We start from the raw sequence: 8,522 nt of genomic DNA on the forward strand, positions 1-8,522 counted from the left end.
GCCGGTAAGTTAATCGTGATACAAACATGTTTATATTTCAGAAACAGTTGACCTTTCGACTTATACATACACATACACACAGATTATAATACATTACTATTTCATGTGTGTGTGTCTGTGTGTACTATAATATTTTGAAAATATTTTAGAAAGTATATTAGTAAAAGTAAATTAGTAAATGATTTTATAAATAAAAGTATAATACTAACAATAAGATCAAATAATAATTAAATAGTAAACGCAGATAATATTATATAGATAAGAAACTTAAAATATTATTTAGACTGATATTTATTAATTATTAATAATAATGAAATAATAGATTTATTAAAATAATTAGATAAAATTTAAATAATAATCATTTCAATCAATATTTGTCGAAAATTGTATCTTCGACAGAAGTGATCGATGTATTCTCATTTTCTGGTATAAATGTTGCTTTTATTCTTTCTTTTTTGTTGATCTTCTTCTGATTTATGTGTTGTAATTTTTATGTAATTTTTAATTAGTATGATAAGTATTGGAAGAAAATTATTTCAAATTAAATAAGTCACTATTAGTAGATGAATTCAGATATGGATAGATTTACGCATGCGTGGGAATAAACAAGCGAGTAATAAAATGCTGTAGTCAAGAGGAAATCATTAGCGAATCGTAATTCAATGTATGGAGACGTAGTTCGTTTAGATAGTGAAAAGAAATCGTCTTATAAAATTGTGAATACTTTATTAAGTGTTAATACTTTACTTTTTATTTTTTTTTGTTGCAAATTAAACTCTATTAAAGAATTGTTTTAAATAAAATTCAAGCGAATATGTTTATGCCAAGAATTTATAAGTGCTTATAATATATCATAATGTGCCATTTATTAAATCTTCTAATAAATATGAAATTGGCTCGGGAACCAAAATTAGCAATAGTTAATTAAGTAATATACATTATGAATTTAACTGAAAACATCCAATATATCAAAAAACTAAACAAATCAAATCATGAATTATGAAAATTACAGTTTGAACAATACAAAGTTACAATAAAAAGTTTATTTCTACAGTAAAATATTATATAATTTATAAAATTACACTAGTGATATTATAATTAAAAATGAACAAAACCAACTTGAATTGATAAGTAAGAAAAGTATTTTCAGATTCTATTGTCTGTATCAATTGAACATGATCAAGAAATGCAAAATGTTAAGCGATGCATGAAAACAAAAGAAATACGATTCACTAATAAAAACAGTTTTGTATAAACAGTTGTGTCATCTAAAAAAGGAGCCTATTCAGAATATGGTGGAGCATGTAAATAATTTTGTAAGTAAAGTAAAATAATTTGAAGAAATTAATAATCAAGTTTCTATTATATTATTGAATTCTCTTCCAATAGTATTAATTATTTTTAATAGTTATTCTTATTAGTCATTTTTATTTACAGAATACAAATAGTATATGTGTATTTCAAGTAGATATTTCATACTTTTCTATTTAAATATAAAAAAAATTATAAAAGATTGATATATATTTACAATTGAAAAAGAATCTAATAAATCATTTAGAAGATCACATCATTTAGATTTGGCAGAAAGAAAACAAAATGGTGGAAGAATTATGTTCATTGGTTTTGTTCTTATAAAAGTGGCAGAAGTATCATGTCCTTGGTTTTGTTCATAGAATCTATCAGCAGGTAACACAAAATTTAATAAACATTCTATAAAATAAATAATCTTATGTTACTATTTTTGTAAATTGCAATCTTTTTTTTCCTCATAGAAAAAGAGAGATATAAAAGATATTATATAAAATATTTGCATTAAAAAGTGAATTTTTTCTTCATTTCCAAATTACATCAATGATGGTTATATTCAATGTTTCAGAATTGCCCAATCGTTGATGCTAAGAAATTTATTATATCATTTAAATACAAAAAGAAAGAAGTCGATCTAAAAACGTATTATTACACTGTTAAGTTCATCTTACTTCTCTTTATGAATTGTATCATTTTCTGTTTAATTTTGTAAGACCAGTTAGATTTAGGAATAAAAATGAAAGTAATCTATTGCTTTTGAATTTGTAGAGAGACACTCAAATTGTCCAATCCAGTTTTAGAAGATAGAACATTAGCTGGACAAGTGATAAATATTCATCTTATTTCTGAAAAATGCTCCTGTTTTATTTAATTTTTGTATTTTTTTTCAGAGTTGTGCTGTGATGAGTAATAGTAACAATGATAATAAAGTGGAATGGTGTATTTATGGTTTTATACATTTTATCTTTCGAAGTGTGATATAATACTTTATTTTTTTTAGTGTCAGTTTCATATTTTTATATATATGCTATATACATATATATGCATACACATAAGTTTTACCTTGTATTTTTGTCACATATACCTAATATTTGAGAAAGTCAATATAATTTTTCTTACAATATCAATAATAACAATGTTGGAGATTACACGTTTCATTTTCTCTCATTTAAAATGAAAAAAATACATGTGATAAAATCAAATAAAAATTATTGAATTAATTGTACAATAATATAGAAAAGTTTGTGCATATTTTACAGCTATGCAAATATTATCTCCTTACGATTTTAATTAAATGATATTGACTTACTCTATTTTGGTTGACACTATACCTATCTAATTAAAAAAATTAAAATTATATTTATCATTATATAAATGTTTAATATAAGTTCAAATTTTCTTTACGATTTCAGTTCTCTAAGATAAAGAATGCAATGCTTCATTGAACAATGAAATGTCTATAAAGTGGCGCTCTATATGTAAATCTTTATCATCTTCATTGCTGATGTTGTCAAGACCATTTTGTAAGAAGCAGCTAATTATAGGTAATTAACACTTTTTTTCCACATACTAATCAGTAGCTGTTACATTTCGAGTATGTTCGATCTCAAGAATCGAATTCGTTTTCCAAAGGATGATCGGTTTAGGGATTTGTATTGTTGAAAGATTTTTCAAAACCTGCAATTAATATGATAATATTTTGTTTATTACCATCTCGATTATTATAACAGTCTAAAATGAAAAGGTAAAATGATTAGGTAGGAAATCAAAATGTATCTGCTCTTTTTGATTGTTTGGCTTCGATTATTTCTATTCTCCTTAAACAAAGATTATTGATCTTCTCACATTATTTGCATTCATTAGCACATACACATCCTAGCCACACGCACATCTTTTGTTCATTTTATATGCATTCTCAAAATTTATTTTTCTGATAGATCACGCATATCGCTTACTTTTTGAGGAAGCTACAATAATAATAATAATAATAATAATAATAATAATAATAATAATAATAATAATAATAATAATAATAATAATAATAATAATAATAATAATAATGTAGCATCAGATACTATAGAAATAAATTCATTTGTTCACAATTTCAATTATATATTATCCATATGTATATGTTTCTTTTTTAATTTTTTATATACATTTTATTTTTATGTACATACATTTATATATAGTGTATAGTACACTGTGTGTGAAAACAATATTATGTACAGAATCACAGTACATTCTATTTAGCTGACATCATCAGATGGAATCAAAATGTGTCGAATAACTAGATTAGTCAGATAATAGAAGTCCATTCATTAATTTTCTCTTATTGCTATTTTTTCATTTGTATATTCCATGTTACTTTTCATATAACTGGATTTGGCTCTTCATCCATTTGAATATAAGACAAAGTAACGATTTTATCATTACATATTTTGTATATGTATACAATTTATTTAGTTAAACTAGATTACAATTATATATTATATCTGTAATAACTTGCAGGTACTTTATGTCAGAAAAGATTATTTATTGTACAATTTAACCATTTGTACTCCAGCTTAGTGATTTACATAGTATACCAACAACTTCAGGAATATATTACAAGTATGTGTGTGTGTATAACACAAGAAATACGATTGCTGCAATGAAACAAAATATTTATTCATTATTTATGTTATATAAAACAAGCTCGCTTATAAATCTTCAAGAAAATGAAAATTTTATGTTTTGTAATTTGTCATAGTCTAACATTTCTGGAAACAATCACCTATATGCATATAGGATTTCCCAAGCCAACTATCACAAAATTCACTAGTTTCATGTCTTTTTCCTTTCTCTTGTCTGTTAAAGCATACAGCACAATCTCGTTTTTTCCTTTTGCATTATATACAGCTTTTTATCAAATCTGGTCTCAAATGCCAAAGTTGAAAATCTTGATTGTTCTTCTTGGAAGTTACCTACTAGTTGATCGATTAATCGCTTGATGTACTTCAAATGTGACAGTGGATTTTCAATTTTATTCTTTTTCATGCTTTTATATAAAATGTATGAACTTATGAGATACAATAGTTTATACTAAATCAAGTTAGCAAAATAGTCATGTCGCTGTAGCAGCTATAATAGATTTGAAGTTTATATTTCAAATCATTATCGGTGACAACAGAGTGCAAAGGGTAAATAATATATTATTATATATATACTTAATAATTTATTATTATTAATCTAATGTATTTAAAGATTTCATAATCAAATTTTTAAAGTTATGAAGACCCTACATATTTTCCATATCTGCTTCTTATTGTGCTTCAAATCACTTTATATTATTTACATTCTTCAATGCATCAGTAATATTAGTAGCTGATTTTTTATCTTTATTGCTATCTCATTTTCATCTCGTACATTTTGTCAATGTAGATTTATTGCCTATAACTTCAGATATTACTTCATTATTATCAATAATATTAAAATTTTTGTCATTTTCATCAGTTACCTGCATTTTCTTTTTGATATATTATACACCGAATATACTTTTTAAAGTTTTCTAATTCTGCTTTAAGATTTTCTTTTCTTTGGACGTCTATTTTCTCCCTGAATATTAAAATTGTGTGCTATGAAGGTTTTTGAAATTTCGCCGTCAAATCATTATTGACTCTGAAATTAATGTCTTTTTTCATTCTTGAGTTTATTTGTAACATCCTTTCATACAAAAGTTCTATTAATTGGCATATCAACAACACATTGTTGTAAGAAGTACAAATATGCTGCTTTTTTCAATTTATTTTCAACAGTTAAAATAACTTTGTTTTTGTTGTTGCATACATTGTTAACATTTACTGTAATATTAAATTTTAATATTTTATCTTCGTTCTTTTGGTAGTGTATATAGTAAATCTATTAATATTATATTCTCGAGACAAAAAATCTGCTGTCTCACTGTTTTCAAGTGTTCAAGTATTTTATATTTATCATTAATAATTAAGCAGCACTTTTTTCCTCTTTTTATCTAAATTATCAGAAAACATTATAACGAGAATACTTCTAAATGCATAACGTTTAGGATATAAGTGGCTGTGATTCAACTACTATTAATTTAAATACTAAGGCAAAAACGGTAATTCGTATAAGTGATATGTCGCGTAGTTTTGAACCGAATAATAGTAGTGCAGGTATATAGTTAGTAAATCGGACATGTGATAACATCAGTTTAAATAAACGGTGTCCACATAAATGTAATTCTACTGTATATATTAGATTATTGGTCTTACCATCTGCATTTGTTATATTTTATCTTAACATTTCATTTTCCGATGAAATGTCATATACTTGCAGTTATGAAAGTGTCCAAACATATACAATTAAAATTTTAAATAAGAGGAATATGTATGACTTAAGTTCTTTAGAAAGTTAAAAACTTCCTAAGACCACGAAATTCAAACAATTTCTTGAACCAGTCGGTTATTATCGCAGATGTATTCTTAATTTTTTAAAAAATGCAAAGCTCTCTGATTGATATATTAAAAAAAGATAAACCGTTTAAATGGGAAATGAATCAAGAAGACGCTTTTGACCTCTTACTGGAGCTCTCTATACTGACCCTGTGTTGTAAATCCGGACTAGTTTCTACTTACCGTTTTTACTTACGACTATTGCAGTCGGCAGTGTTCTTAGCCAGGAAACAATAGGGAAAGATCTTTTTATAGCATATACCTCGAGACTATTAAATGCGGTAGAGAAAAATTATTCGATAGGAAAAGAATGTCTTGTTATAATTTACTGTTTAAGTTATTTTAGACTATATCTTTTCGGGGGGAAATTCACGATATCCAATCACGATTCTCCCTTCACAAGTAAATCTTATCGAAGAGGAAGAATCCAAGAAGCTCTAATGCTTGCTTCACTTTCGAATTGGAGTCTGACAGTCTACCTCAATACTGTTCGAATCTCGGCTTCAAGATAGGCCTTTCTATTCAGCTAAAGTACTAATAAACGCAGAACAGAAATCAAAGCATTGATACAATAAGAAAATCAATCCTTAAAATTTTGGGTTTGACTGCAATAGAGAACATTTAAGTCTCATCACTATCTCTCTTCTTGAAACAGAGGACTGTGATCCTGCAAACTTGAAGACTAACGTAACCAGAATATAATTATTATAGTTATCGGAATATATTTTAAAAAGTTATTCCATACAAGATTGAGGTCTTGTGTACAGTGTATTACTGCAGTATGCACTATATTTTAATTGTATACAATGGCAAACATGATTATCTTCTCGGTATTAGTAGAGAACAGTCGCTATTTGAAATGTGAAGGGCTAATAATCGATGACTTGAAATTAAATAACCTGACAATTACAAGAATTTGTCTAAATTCAGATAAGATTACACTATAATCATGAATAATGACTTTAATAATTATTAAACAATGAAAGTTTCATTGATACGGAGACAAATTGGAAAGAAATACAAGGATCTCGTCTAAATCTTGGTAATGGAAAGTATTATTCGATACTGCTGCCACCAACTTGAGATTATCCTGAATAACACCTTTTTGGACTACGTCGTTAGCCTTCCACGAATGGATACGAAAGTCTTTGCTTCGCGTAAACTTCAAGAAATCTATAACCAAGCCAGGGCTTTGCCAAGGTCACTTTGCAATAACTAACTCCGTATCTTTGAAAGATATTCCCACTATTAGGAATTTCTTCAGCGTCCCCAACTAACAGTTTAGAGCAGAGACCAGAAAGCAGAAGCGAAGAAAGGAATATGTTAGTTAAAGTAAGATTTTGCAATCTATGAAAACGAAATACAAGGCGTATGTTGCCAGTTCGGAATTGACAATGTTTTCCATGTGACATCATGAAGTTCTATTGGATTATGGTTATGACAACATCCTTGGCCAAGAGAACGCCATATCAACGAGTAGGAAAACAATTGAGTGGAATTTGGAATCCAATTATCGAATTAGAAATATGTACAACACTATCATCTGTTGAGACGCTCAAATAAGATCAATGCACGTCAACTCCGATCGGTACCATTGACTCTTATTACAAAAATCTATAATATTTTACTGCATGTGTTCATTAGGATATGGTATTTATTATCACCATCTTCATCCAAAGATGAAATCGATCTTTTTTGAAAAAAAAAAGCAAACACTCTAAGCGGTTTCAGACCGATCACTGTATTATTGATCATAATAAGAAGCCTGCTTCGCAAATTCCTGCTTCGCGACTAACAGCAAGGTGATTATCAAAGGATCTTTTAAAGCATAGAAGAAGTATCCTTCTTCACTACCACCGAAAAAAATGATCGATGTATATAGCTTTCGATATTATTAACGTCTTCAATGTGGTTTCCCATCATTCTAGCTGTCGCAGATTATAACTGATGAAATACGCCTTTTATTCATTGCGAGAAGCTCGACAAGGATATTCAAAGTTATTTTCTTTCTTCAATTTTATGCACCATTTGCTCCAGCAATTTCCAGAAGATATTGGCACAAGGGTCGGCGATCAAACTATTAACGACATTGCTTTCGTCTGTTCACCTCGATTAAAAACGGTGGCTCAAGCCACAACATACTTACATCAATGCGGACTTGAAATCGACCCAGTTAAAAGGCACACTATAGGAATTATGGTCTACTCTAAATTATGGTATAAGAAAAAGAAGAAAACCGCCATATCTACATTGATCGCCAATCAATACCAAGTTTACATTTAGATTGTTCCCAACTGTCAGCTAGGAGGAAAAGTAGATATACCTTGGCGACAGGAAAAATAAACAGAAACCAAGATTCATCATGGAATGAAGCATTAGTTCTGAAGCCTCAACAAAAACTGCTGTGGTACACAATCGTTTTTCAACTTTACCACCAGTTTACTCTGGAGAATATGATCATCAGCGAACTGAATAAGCTCAGTCAAGCGCAAAGACTTTTTCTTCTATCAACGTATGTTCTATCAACATACTTCCACATTGCCGTAGAGGATCGTAGACGGGGTATTCCATCCCTCGGATGGACCACATCTCTGTTGGGCTTTGTTGGGAGAAACATACGCTGCATCAGGAGGAGGATTTGTGACTGAAAAAGGAATCGTGACGCAAAGATTTATCGATTATGGACGAAGATTACAGAACAGATTTTTCTCATGCCAAAGTTAAAAGTAATTAGCAGATTCGGCACGGAAAAAGGATATAGAG

At 28.3% G+C, this 8,522-nt stretch overlaps 2 long non-coding RNA genes across 3 annotated transcripts; both read left to right on the forward strand.

The window, feature by feature from the left end:
• Positions 1-625: 625 nt before the first annotated feature.
• Positions 626-4,392, forward strand: LOC122636512. 2 transcript variants are annotated; one of them, XR_006328962.1, is made up of 6 exons: positions 626-1,316; positions 1,576-1,686; positions 1,877-1,963; positions 2,077-2,309; positions 2,721-2,852; positions 3,817-4,392. It is a non-coding gene; the product is annotated as an uncharacterized LOC122636512 (long non-coding RNA). The 2 variants fall into 2 exon arrangements; XR_006328961.1 differs by having other exon boundaries at positions 1,877-2,309.
• Positions 4,393-6,684: 2,292 nt separating this feature from the next.
• On the forward strand, positions 6,685-8,318 carry LOC122636513. The gene is made up of 2 exons (XR_006328963.1): positions 6,685-7,561; positions 7,688-8,318. It is a non-coding gene; the product is annotated as an uncharacterized LOC122636513 (long non-coding RNA).
• The last annotated feature ends 204 nt before the right edge of the window (positions 8,319-8,522 follow it).

This window comes from Vespula pensylvanica, chromosome 22 (genome assembly GCF_014466175.1).
Source record: "Vespula pensylvanica isolate Volc-1 chromosome 22, ASM1446617v1, whole genome shotgun sequence".
Lineage (NCBI taxonomy): Eukaryota > Metazoa > Arthropoda > Insecta > Hymenoptera > Vespidae > Vespula > Vespula pensylvanica.